We start from the raw sequence: 12,265 nt of genomic DNA, 5'->3' as shown, positions 1-12,265 counted from the left end.
ACACACACACTATATATACACATGGGTTTAGTACTGTAGATATGTGGTAGTGGTGTAGGGGCCTGAGGGAACACAGTGTGTTGTGAAATCTGTGAATGTATTGTAATGTATTACAGTTGTATAAACTGCCTTCATTTCACTGGACCCCAGGAAGAGTAGCTGCTGCTTTGGCAGCTAATGGGGATCCATAATAAATACACACACAGCCCCCACCCCGCCCCATACCTTCTTCTGCAGGACGTTGACCTTGCGCTCCTTGACCTCCAGCATGTCCTTGAGGTCGTGTACCTCTCTGCTGAGCGTCCCCTTCTCCTCAGACGTCTCCTGGATCTGGTTCGACTTCTTATTCAGCTGGGAATCTTTCTCTTCCAGACGCAGACGAAGAGCATCCACCTGGTACACACACACACACACACACACACACACACACACACACACACACACACACACACACACACACACACACACACACACACACACACACACACACACACACACACACACACACACACACACACACACACACACACACATTATCAAAATTAAATCAACAGGCAAATAAATGTAATACTTACAGTCCAGTCAACTAGTAAATACACTGCAATAAGCATCTCAGAGTAGCTGATCTCGGATATCTTATTTGTTATGATTTAACATATCAAACTGATCCTAGATCAGCACTTGTACAGTCGTGGCCAAAAGTTTTGAGAATGACACAAATATTAACTTCCACAAAGTTGGCTGCTTCAGTGTCTTTAGATATGTTTGTCAGATATTACTATGGAATACTGAAGTATAACTACAAGCATTTCATAAGTGTCAAAGGATTTTATTGACAATTACATGAAGTTGATGAAAAGAGTCAATATTTGCAGTGTTGACCCTTCTTTTCAAGGCCTCTGCAATCCGCCCTGGCATGCTGTCAATTAACTTCTGGGCCACATCCTGACTGATGGCAGCCCATTCTTACATAATCAATGCTTGGAGTTTGTCAGAATTTGTGGGTTTTGTTTGTCCACCCGCCTCTTGAGGATTGACCACAAGTTCTCAATGGGATTAAGGTCTGGTGAGTTTCCTGGCCATGGACCCAAAATATCGATGTTTTGTTCCCCAACCCCACACATGAATGTCTCAGGATGCTTTACTGTTGGCATGATACAGGACTGATGGTAGCGCTCACCTTGTCTTCTCCGGACAAGCTTTTTCCAGATGCCCAAACAATCGGAAAGGGGATTCATCAGAGAAAATGACTTTGCCCCAGTCCTCAGCAGTCCAATCCCTGTACCTTTCCAGAATATCAGTCTGTCCCTGATGTTTTTCCTGGAGAGAAGTGGCTTCTTTGCTGCCCTTCTTGACACCAGACCATCCTCCAAAAGTCTTCGCCTCACTGTGCGTGCAGATGCACTCACACCTGCCTGCTGCCATTCCTGAGCAAGCTCTGTATTGGTGGTGCCCGATCCCGCAGCTGAATCAATTTTAGGAGACGGTCCTGGCGCTTGCTGGACTTTCTTGGGCGCCCTGAAGCCTTCTTCACAACAATTGAACAGCTCTCCTTGAAGTTCTTGATGATCCAATAAAGGTTGATTTAGGTGCAATCTTACTGGCAGCAATATCCTTGCCTGTGAAGCCCTTTTTATGCAAAGCAATGCTGACGGCACGTGTTTCCTTGCAGGTAACCATGGTTGACAGAGGTAGAACAATGATTCCAATCCACCCCTCTCCTTTTGAAGCTTCCAGTCTGTTATTCGAACTCAATCAGCATGACAGAGTGATCTCCAGCCTTGTCCTTGTCAACACTCACACCTGTGTTAACAAGAGAATCACTGACATGATGTCAGCTGGGCCTTTGTGGCAGGGCTGAAATGCTGTGGAAATGTTTTTGGGGGATTCAGTTCATTGCATGGCAAAGAGGGACTTTGCAATTCATCTGATCACTCTTCATAACATTCTGGAGTATATGCATATTGCCATCATACAAACTGAAGCAGCAGACTTCGTGAAAATTAATATTTGTGTCATTCTCAAAACTTTTGGCCACGACTGTAGTCCTACTCTGAGATGCTTAGTAACTATGGGTCCAGTTCAGCTGTAAACTGTAAACTATGACACAACAGTGGCACCAAGAGACCATCTACACAATACCCCTGGTAGAGTTAACACTGAACAACATACCTCTGAATGATAGTAGAGCCCTGTCAGTAGAGTTAACACTGAACAACATACCTCTGTCTGGATGATAGTAGAGCCCTGTCAGTAGAGTTAACACTGAACTACACACTGTCTGGATGATAGTAGAGCCCTGTCAGTAGAGTTAACACTGAACAACATACCTCTGTCTGGATGATAGTAGAGCCCTACACACCTGTCAGTAGAGTTAACACTGAACAACATACCTCTGAATGACAATAGAGCCCTGTCAGTAGAGTTAACACTGAACAACATACCTCTGAATGATAGTAGAGCCCTGTCAGTAGAGTTAACACTGAACAACACACCTCTGTCTGGATGATAGTAGAGCGCTGTTCCTTAGCGGTCAGTGACTCCTTGAGGACCTCGATGTGCTGTTTGCTGTCTGAGAACTGGTTGGTGAGAGTCTCAGCTTGGTCCTCATCCCCATCAGCTCCGTCTCCTTCCTGCTGAGGTCCTGCTTTACCTGGTCAATCTGAGCACAGAGATAGAATCAATCAGCCCTCTAGGTTAGTATTGAGTATCTCCATTCATACATGATCAGCCCTATAGGTTAGTATTGAGTCTGTCAGTTATTGGATATTGTATTATCTATAACTGGGAATTTATTATGGGGTTAGTTAACACCTCCCCACTGTAGCTGATGGGGTTAGTTAATACCTCCCCACTGTAGCTGATGGGTTAGTTAATACCTCCCCACTATAGTTAAAACCTCCCCACTGTAGCTGATGGGGTTAGTTAACACCTCCCCACTGTAGTTAATACCTCCCCACTGTAGTTAATACCTCCCCACTGTAGCTGATGGGGTTAGTTAATACCTCCCCACTATAGTTAATACCTCCCCACTGTAGCTGATGGGGTTAGTTAATACCTCCCCACTGTAGTTAATACCTCCCCACTATAGTTAATACCTCCCCACTGTAGCTGATGGGGTTAGTTAATACCTCCCCACTGTAGTTAATACCTCCCCACTGTAGTTAATACCTCCCCACTATAGTTAATAACTCCCCACTGTAGTTAATACCTCCCCACTATAGTTAATACCTCCCCACTGTAGCTGATGGGGTTAGTTAATACCTCCCCACTGTAGTTAATACCTCCCCACTATAGTTAACACCTCCCCACTGTAGTTAATACCTCCCCACTATAGTTAATACCTCCCCACTGTAGCTGATGGGGTCAGTTAACACCTCCCCACTGTAGCTGATGGGGTTAGTTAATACCTCCCCAATATAGTTAATACCTCCCCACTGTAACTGATGGGGTTAGTTAACACCTCCCCACTGTAGCTGATGGGGTTAGTTAATAACTCCCCACTGTAGTTAATACCTCCCCACTGTAGTTAATACCTCCCCACTGTAGCTGATGGGGTTAGTTAATACCTCCCCACTGTAGTTAATACCTCCCCACTGTAGTTAATACCTCCCCACTGTACCTGATGGGGTTAGTTAATACCTCCCCACTGTAGTTAATACCTCCCCACTGTAGCTGATGGGGTTAGTTAATACCTCCCACTATAGTTAATACCTCCCCACTGTAGCTGATGGGGTTAGTTAATACCTCCCACTGTAGCTGATGGGGTTAGTTAATACCTCCCCACTGTAGCTGATGGGGTTAGTTAATACCTCCCCACTGTAGCTGATGGGGTTAGTTAATACCTCCCCACTATAGTTAATACCTCCCCACTGTAGCTGATGGGGTTAGTTAATACCTCCCCACTGTAGTTAATACCTCCCCACTGTAGCTGATGGGGTTAGTTAATAACTCCCCACTATAGTTAATACCTCCCCACTGTAGCTAATGGGGTTAGTTAACACCTCCCCACTGTAGCTGATGGGGTTAGTTAATACCTCCCCACTGTAGCTGATGGGGTTAGTTAATACCTCCCCACTGTAGCTGATGGGGTTAGTTAATACCTCCCCACTGTAGCTGATGGGGTTAGTTAATACCTCCCCACTGTAGCTGATGGGGTTAGTTAATAACTCCCCACTATAGTTAATACCTCCCCACTGTAGCTAATGGGGTTAGTTAACACCTCCCCACTGTAGCTGATGGGGTTAGTTAATACCTCCCCACTGTAGCTGATGGGGTTAGTTAATACCTCCCCACTATAGTTAATACCTCCCCACTGTAGCTGATGGGGTTAGTTAATAACTCCCCACTGTAGTTAATACCTCCCCACTGTAGTTAATACCTCCCCACTGTAGTTAATACCTCCCCACTGTAGTTAATACCTCCCCACTGTAGTTAATACCTCCCCACTGTAGCTTATGGGGTTAGTTAATACCTCCCCACTGTAGCTGATGGGGTTAGTTAATAACTCCCCACTGTAGCTGATGGGGTTAGTTAATACCTCCCCACTGTAGCTGATGGGGTTAGTTAATAACTCCCCACTGTAGCTGATGGGGTTAGTTAATACCTCCCCACTGTAACTGATGGGGTTAGTTAACACCTCCCCACTGTAGCTGATGGGGTTAGTTAATACCTCCCCACTGTAGCTGATGGGGTTAGTTAATACCTCCCCACTGTAGCTGATGGGGTTAGTTAACACCTCCCCACTGTAGCTGATGGGGTTAGTTAATACCTCCCCACTGTAGCTGATGGGGTTAGTTAATACCTCCCCACTGTAGCTGATGGGGTTAGTTAATACTTCCCCACTGTAGCTGATGGGGTTAGTTAATACCTCCCCACTATAGTTAATACCTCCCCACTATAGTTAACACCTCCCCACTATAGTTAACACCTCCCCACTGTAGCTGATGGGGTTAGTTAATACCTCCCCACTGTAGCTGATGGGGTTAGTTAATACCTCCCCACTGTAGCTGATGGGGTTAGTTAACACCTCCCCACTGTAGCTGATGGGGTTAGTTAATACCTCCCCACTGTAGCTGATGGGGTTAGTTAATACCTCCCCACTGTAGCTGATGGTGTTAGTTAATACCTCCCCACTGTAGCTGATGGGGTTAGTTAATACCTCCCCACTGTAGCTGATGGGGTTAGTTAATACCTCCCCACTGTAGCTGATGGGGTTAGTTAATACCTCCCCACTGTAGTTAATACCTCCCCACTGTAGTTAATACCTCCCCACTGTAGCTGATGGGGTTAGTTAATACCTCCCCACTGTAGCTGATGGGGTTAGTTAATACCTCCCCACTGTAGTTAATACCTCCCCACTGTAGTTAATACCTCCCCACTGTAGCTGATGGGGTTAGTTAATACCTCCCCACTGTAGTTAATACCTCCCCACTGTAGTTAATACCTCCCCACTGTAGTTAATACCTCCCCACTGTAGCTGATGGGGTTAGTTAATAGCTCCCCACTGTAGCTGATGGGGTTAGTTAATACCTCCCCACTATAGTTAGTACCTCCCCACTGTAGCTGATGGGGTTAGTTAATACCTCCCCACTGTAGTTAATACCTCCCCACTGTAGTTAATACCTCCCCACTGTAGCTGATGGGGTTAGTTAATACCTCCCCACTGTAGCTGATGGGGTTAGTTAATACCTCCCCACTTTAGTTAATACCTCCCCACTGTAGTTAATACCTCCCCACTGTAGCTGATGGTGTTAGTTAATACCTCCCCACTGTAGCTGATGGGGTTAGTTAATTCCTCCCCACTGTAGCTGATGGGGTTAGTTAATACCTCCCCACTGTAGCTGATGGGGTTAGTTAATACCTCCCCACTGTAGCTGATGGGGTTAGTTATTACCTCCCCACTGTAGCTGATGGGGTTAGTTAACACCTCCCCACTGTAGCTTATGGGGTTAGTTAATACCTCTCCACTGTAGCTGATGGGGTTAGTTAACACCTCCCCACTGTAGCTGATGGGGTTAGTTAACACCTTCCCACTGTAGCTGATGGGGTTAGTTAATACCTCCCCACTGTAGCTGATGGGGTTAGTTAATACCTCCCCACTGTAGCTGATGGGGTTAGTTAATACCTCCCCACTGTAGCTGATGGGGTTAGTTAACACCTCCCCACTGTAGCTGATGGGGTTAGTTAATACCTCCCCACTGTAGCTGATGGGGTTAGTTAATACCTCCCCACTGTAGCTGATGGGGTTAGTTAATACTTCCCCACTGTAGCTGATGGGGTTAGTTAATACCTCCCCACTATAGTTAATACCTCCCCACTATAGTTAATACCTCCCCACTGTAGTTGATGGGGTTAGTTAATACCTCTCCACTGTAGCTGATGGGGTTAGTTAATACCTCCCCACTGTAGCTGATGGGGTTTGTTAATACCTCCCCATTATAGTTAATACCTCCCCACTATAGTTAATACCTCCCCACTGTAGCTGATGGGGTTAGTTAATACCTCCCCACTGTAGCTGATGGGGTTAGTTAATACTCTCCCATTATAGTTAATACTTCCCCACTGTAGCTGATGGGGTTAGTTAATACCTCCCCACTGTAGCTAATGGGGTTAGTTAATACCTCCCCACTGTAGCTGATGGGGTTAGTTAATACCTCCCCACTGTAGCTGATGGGGTTAGTTAATACCTCCCCACTGTAGTTAATACCTCCCCACTGTAGCTGATGGTGTTAGTTAATACCTCCCCACTGTAGCTGATGGGGTTAGTTAATACCTCCCCACTGTAGCTGATGGGGTTAGTTAATACCTCCCCACTGTAGCTGATGGGGTTAGTTAATACCTCCCCACTATAGTTAATACCTCCCCACTGTAGTTAATACCTCCCCACTGTAGCTGATGGGGTTAGTTAATACCTCCCCACTGTAGTTAATACCTCCCCACTGTAGTTAATACCTCCCCACTATAGTTAATACCTCCCCACTATAGTTAATACCTCCCCACTATAGTTAATACCTCCCCACTGTAGCTGATGGGGTTAGTTAATACCTCTCCACTGTAGCTGATGGGGTTAGTTAATACCTCCCCACTATAGTTAATACCTCCCCACTATAGTTAATACCTCCCCACTATAGTTAATACCTCCCCACTGTAGTTGATGGGGTTAGTTAATACCTCCCCACTGTAGCTGATGGGGTTAGTTAATACCTCTCCACTGTAGCTGATGGGGTTAGTTAATACCTCCCCACTATAGTTAATACCTCCCCACTGTAGCTGATGGGGTTAGTTAATACCTCCCCACTGTAGTTAATACCTCCCACTGTAGCTGATGGGGTTAGTTAATACCTCCCCACTATAGTTAATACCTCCCCACTGTAGTTAATACCTCCCCACTGTAGCTGATGGGGTTAGTTAATACCTCTCCACTGTAGCTGATGGGGTTAGTTAATACCTCCCCACTATAGTTAATACCTCCCCACTGTAGCTGATGGGGTTAGTTAACACCTCCCCACTGTAGCTGATGGGGTTAGTTAATACCTCTCCACTGTAGCTGATTGGGTTTGTTATTGTGGGGATGTTTTTGCAGTGTCAGCAACGAGTGAATAAAACATCAATTATTTAGTGTGGGCGCACCAGAGAATGTGAGAGAGAGAGAGAGAGAGAGAGAGAGAGAGAGAGAGAGAGAGAGAGAGAGAGAGAGAGAGAGAGAGAGAGAGAGAGAGAGAGAGAGAGAGAGAGAGACAGAGAGAGAGAGAGACAGAGAGAGAGAGAGAGAGAGAGAGAGAGAGAGGAGAGAGAGGAGAGACAGGGGGAGAGAGAGAGACAGAGAGAGAGAGAGAGAGAGAGAGATGTGAGAGAGAGAGAGAGAGAGAGAGAGAGAGAGAGAGAGAGAGAGAGAGAGAGAGAGAGAGAGAGAGAGAGAGAGAGAGAGAGCGAGAGAGAGAGAGAGAGAGAGAGAGAGAGAGAGGTTAGAATAAACAACAGACACCAGTTGTAACCATGGTGAAAATGTGTGCAAAAAACAAGAGAAACAGAACAAAAGAGGGAGAGAGGGTTAGAACGAGCAGCTTAGTAGTCTAGTGTACATCTACAGTAGCCTGTCCAGCAGTCACCCTCGAGAAGAGACATGCTAAAAACAACCAAGAGAAAGAGAGAGAAATACTAGAAGCCATAAACATGGTGCTGTGGTTGTTAGTGTTCACAGCTCTACTCCAACCAGCGCTGAGGGAACAAGACAGAGAACGATAGAAAGGATGACAACGGAGAAGGAAAGATGAAAGTGTCCCAGGAGTGTAGTGTGATGCCAGACCTCTCAGCGCAGCACTGGGCAGCTCTGCCTCCCTGACCTGTCGAGAGACCCAGTGACCGTATCTGACAGGGCAGCCGCCCACACAACCTGCCTTTGTAGTAACACTGTCTGGACTGATACGACTGCTGCCAGTCAAGTGTTTCATCCTGCTGCCGTGTTGTTACCTTCCAAACTCTGTCCACACACACACACACACACACACACACACACACACACACACACACACACACACACACACACACACACACACACACACACACACACACACACACACACACACACACACACACACACACACACACGCACACGCACGCACACACACACACACACTCTCTCTCTTTCCAAAAGATGTCACCTCTACGTAGAAACCGTGGATCATACTGTCCTCAGGGTTACTGGTGTTTCTCTGCTATTCAATAGATCACCGCTTCTATTGAAGTTTCTGAGAGGGAAGTTTCTCATTTCCCTTCTGGAAAATGTTCTTCCTGTCCTCATACAATGATAGGACAGGTCTAGCAGGCCCAGGTCTAACAGGCCCAGGTCTAGCAGGCCCAGGTCTAGCAGGCCCAGCAGGTCCAGGTCTAGCAGGCCCAGGTCTAGCAGGCCCAGGTCTAGCAGGTCCAGGTCTCGCAGGCCCAGGTCTAGCAGGCCCAGGTCTAGCAGGCCCAGGTCTAGCAGGCCCAGCAGGTCCAGGTCTAGCAGGCCCAGGTCTAGCAGGCCCAGGTCTAGCTCCTTCCGGCACTGATATAACTGAATAAGTAGCTGGACTAGAGGCAGTCCAAGCTTTGCAGACAACAATTATCTGGGTTTCTCTCAAGGTGAATGATCTATATTTCTCTCATTGAGAATTGATAGATTTTTCTAATAGTGAACATACTGGGGTTTCTCTCACACCACTTATCTGAGTTCCTCTAGCCTCATACTGGGGTTTCTCTAACACCACTTATCTGAGTTCCTCTAGCCTCATACTGGGGTTTCTCTCACACCACTTATCTGAGTTCCTCATACTGGGGTTTCTCTCACACCACTTATCTGAGTTCCTCATACTGGGGTTTCTCTAACACCACTTATCTGAGTTCCTCATACTGGGGTTTCTCTCACACCACTTATCTGAGTTCCTCATACTGGGGTTTCTCTCACACCACTTATCTGAGTTCCTCATACTGGGGTTTCTCTAACACCACTTATCTGAGTTCCTCTAGACTCATACTGGGGTTTCTCTAACACCACTTATCTGAGTTCCTCATACTGGGGTTTCTCTCATTATCTGGTTCCTCATACTGGGGTTTCTCTAACACCACTTATCTGAGTTCCTCTAGCCTCATACTGGGGTTTCTCTAACACCACTTATCTGAGTTCCTCATACTGGGGTTTCTCTAACACCACTTATCTGAGTTCCTCATACTGGGGTTTCTCTAACACCACTTATCTGAGTTCCTCATACTGGGGTTTCTCTAACACCACTTATCTGAGTTCCTCATACTGGGGTTTCTCTAACACCACTTATCTGAGTTCCTCATACTGGGGTTTCTCTCACACCACTTATCTGAGTTCCTCTAGCCTCCTACTGGGGTTTCTCTAACACCACTTATCTGAGTTCCTCATACTGGGGTTTCTCTCACACCACTTATCTGAGTTCCTCTAGCCTCATACTGGGGTTTCTCTAACACCACTTATCTGAGTTCCTCTAGCCTCCTACTGGGGTTTCTCTAACACCACTTATCTGAGTTCCTCTAGCCTCATACTGGGTTTTCCTCTCACAGCGGTCACATGGGTATTCTCTTTAGCGAGGGTCAGTAAGGCAAGGCTGCTGTGTTGTGGAGGTCAGGAAGTTTCTACGAGATTAAAAGGTCAGAGTTGACAGGTTAAAGAGAGAGAGCGAGCACTGTGTGGTGAAGTCCTTCCTTACGGCCGACACTTCCTGCTGCAGGTCGGCAGCCTTCTGCTTAAGCTCCTCCCCCTGGACCTCTCTCTGAGACAGCTCCTCCTTCAGCTGCTCTACCTGTCAGGAGAGTCAGTTACCTGGCTGTTACCAGGACGATAAGCACCACCACCAATCAGGAGCCATGATGTAGGCAACACAGGGCCAATCAGTAACCAGCTTTTGGACATCCAATCAACAACCACCTTGCATACCAGATGGTCTTTTCTATATAACCTTGGAAACGTTTCCACAAGCAGTCAATCATTGGTAACAAGAACACAATAGTTGATGAACACATGCTTGTCTCTAGTGTACAGGACAGGATGCTGGTTCCACTAGAAAACACAGAGAACTGAAGACCAGATGCATCTGTCACAGAAGCTGAATGATAATCAACATGCTCTTTAGACAGAGTTCTGTACTGAGTCGGCTGTAGTTGGTGGTGATGTGTTGTTACCTTGTTCTTCATGAACTTGGAGTGGGATCTGTACACCTCCATTTGTTTAATCTCCTCCTCTCTCTCCTCAGTGCTCAGAGCCCCGTTAGACTTTAACATCTCAATCTCTTCCTCCAGGTCCCTCAGACCTCGCTCCAGAGACTGGACCTTTGAGTCCTACCACAAGAGAACACACACAGTTAGACACACACACACTTCCTCCAGGTCGCTCCAGAGACTGGACCTTAGAGTCCTACCACAAGAGAACACACACAGTTAGACACACACACACTTCCTCCAGGTCGCTCCAGAGACTGGACCTTAGAGTCCTACCACAAGAGAACACACACAGTTAGACACACACACACACTTCCTCCAGGTCGCTCCAGAGACTGGACCTTAGAGTCCTACCACAAGAGAACACACACAGTTAGACACACACACACTTCCTCCAAGTCCAGGTCGCTCCAGAGACTGGACCTTAGAGAACAAACACCATTATTGTTATTTTATTGTGTTACTATTTCCTACTACTTGGCAAATTTTTCACACTTTTTAACTCTGAATAGTTGGGAAAGGGCTCGTAAATTGTAACATTACCGTTTCTCACATTGTACAGGAAGTTAATCTCTCACCACATTGTACAGGAAGTTAATCTCTCACCACATTGTACAGGAAGTTAATCTCTCACCACATTGTACAGGAAGTTAATCTCTCACCACATTGTACAGGAAGTTAATCTCTCACCACATTGTACAGGAAGTCAATTTCTCACCACATTGTACAGGAAGTCAATCTCTCACCACATTGTACAGGAAGTCAATCTCTCACCACATTGTACAGGAAGTCAATCTCTCACCACATTGTACAGGAAGTCAATCTCTCACCACATTGTACAGGAAGTCAATCTCTCACCACACACACAAGCTTGGACAAACACACACACCTTCATCTTGATGACGGTCTCACTTTGGCATTCTAAGTGTAACATGAGCATATACACTCTTTCTAACCAACCTCTTTGTTGGTGAGCGGACCCCAGACCTCACAACCATAAAGGGCAATGGGCTCTCTCTCTCTCTCTCTCTCTCTCTCTCTCTCTCTCTCTCTCTCTCTCTCTCTCTCTCTCTCTCTCTCTCTCTCTCTCTCTCTCTCTCTCTCTCTCTCTCTCTCTCTCTCTCTCTCTCTCTCTCTCTCTCTCTCTCTCTCTCTCTCTCTCTCTCTCTCTCTCTCTCTCTCTCTCTCTCTCTCTCTCTCTCTCACCTTCATCTCGATGACGGTCTGCAGGGCCTTGGTCTTGGCTGATTCAGGGGCTCCTTCATAGCTCCGTCGGTGCAGCTCCTGAGGAGAGACAGGGTACAGCATGGTGGTGGTTAGCACACCCAGGAGAGAACACAACAGCATGGTGGTGGTTAGCACACCCAGGAGAGAACACAACAGCATGGTGGTGGTTAGCACACCCAGGACAGAACCCAACAGCATGGTGACTGTCAACATAACCAGGAGAGAACCCAACAGCATGGTGGTGGTTAGCACACCCAGGACAGAACCCAACAGCATGGTGGTGGTTAGCACACCCAGGACAGAACCCAACAGC

General features: G+C 46.7%; 1 pseudogene; it reads right to left on the bottom strand.

The window, feature by feature from the left end:
• Positions 1–225: 225 nt before the first annotated feature.
• Positions 226–12,265, bottom strand: part of LOC124027310 — a 25,906-nt pseudogene continuing 13,866 nt past the window's right edge.

Source organism: Oncorhynchus gorbuscha, unplaced genomic scaffold (assembly GCF_021184085.1).
Source record: "Oncorhynchus gorbuscha isolate QuinsamMale2020 ecotype Even-year unplaced genomic scaffold, OgorEven_v1.0 Un_scaffold_3087, whole genome shotgun sequence".
NCBI lineage: Eukaryota > Metazoa > Chordata > Actinopteri > Salmoniformes > Salmonidae > Oncorhynchus > Oncorhynchus gorbuscha.
The sequence above is the reverse complement of the archived record's forward strand: the minus strand, read 5'-3'. Positions and strand labels throughout refer to the sequence as shown.